The sequence below is a fragment of the Otolemur garnettii genome, unplaced genomic scaffold (genome assembly GCF_000181295.1).
Source record: "Otolemur garnettii isolate 467f Iridium unplaced genomic scaffold, OtoGar3 scaffold00140, whole genome shotgun sequence".
In the NCBI taxonomy this organism is placed as follows: Eukaryota; Metazoa; Chordata; class Mammalia; order Primates; family Galagidae; genus Otolemur; species Otolemur garnettii.
The window spans coordinates 1,105,355-1,106,326 of NW_003852535.1; the positions used below are offsets into that span (position 1 = coordinate 1,105,355).

The window sequence follows — 972 nt, forward strand, 5'->3', positions numbered from 1 at the left end:
TAACGACAGTCCTCTCAGTGGGATTCACTGGAGGCTGGGCTAGGCTGGAGGGCCCAAGATGCTTTCAGGCCTGGAACAGCAGGATTGCCATGTGGCTGGCCTGGGCATACCATGGTGGCCTCAGAGTGGTCAGACTGATGTGGCAGCACAGGGCATCTACGAGAGAGGAGAGTGTGTCCCTAAAAACTGGGAGTGGAAACTACCCGTTTTACAAAGCTTGGGAACTGGCCCCAAGGGACAAGAAATTCCAAGGGAGGAACACAGACCTGCACCTTCCAATGGGAGAGGGGTGTCAATGAATCTCACTATCTTTCATTTCCTACAGTGACCCCTGACATCCTTCTCTTGGCAGTGGGTGTCATATTATGTACGGTGGTCAATTTAAAGTGGCTCGTCATGTAGCATGTTTCATTCTCAAGCCCTAAGCTCAGGGAAGAAATGCCACTTCTCCGGAAGCCATGGCATCCTATTTTGATGAACACGACTGCGAATCGCTGGATGCCGAGCAAGAGACAGGAACCAACATGCTACTGGAGCTTGCAAGATCACTTTTCCGTAGCGTGGACTCTGAAGATTTGGGGTTGATTGTAGATTGAGAACACCGCCTGCCTCCACCTGCTGCCAAGACCGTGGTCGAGAACCTCCCCAGGACAATTATCAGAGACTCTCAGGCTAAGCTCAAGTGCCCTGTGTGCCTTTTGGAATTTGAGGAGGAGGAGACTGTCACTGAGATGCCTTGAAATCACCTCTTCCATTTCAACTGCATTCTGCCCTGGCTAAGACAGACAAATTCTTGCCCCCTGTGCCGCCATAAGCGGCCCACTGATGATGATGCTTATGAAAAGCATAGACGAGACAAGGCTCAAAAGCAGCAGCAGCAGCAGCAACAACTGGAGAACCTCCACGCAGCCATGTACATGTGAGGAGGCTGGGGCTGCGCACTGGCCCTCTTAAGTCTTCCTCTTGTACCTT

General features: G+C 51.7%; 1 pseudogene; it reads left to right on the top strand.

Moving 5' to 3' along the window:
• The first annotated feature begins 327 nt into the window (after nucleotides 1–327).
• LOC100964185 lies at nucleotides 328–972 on the top strand (annotated as a pseudogene).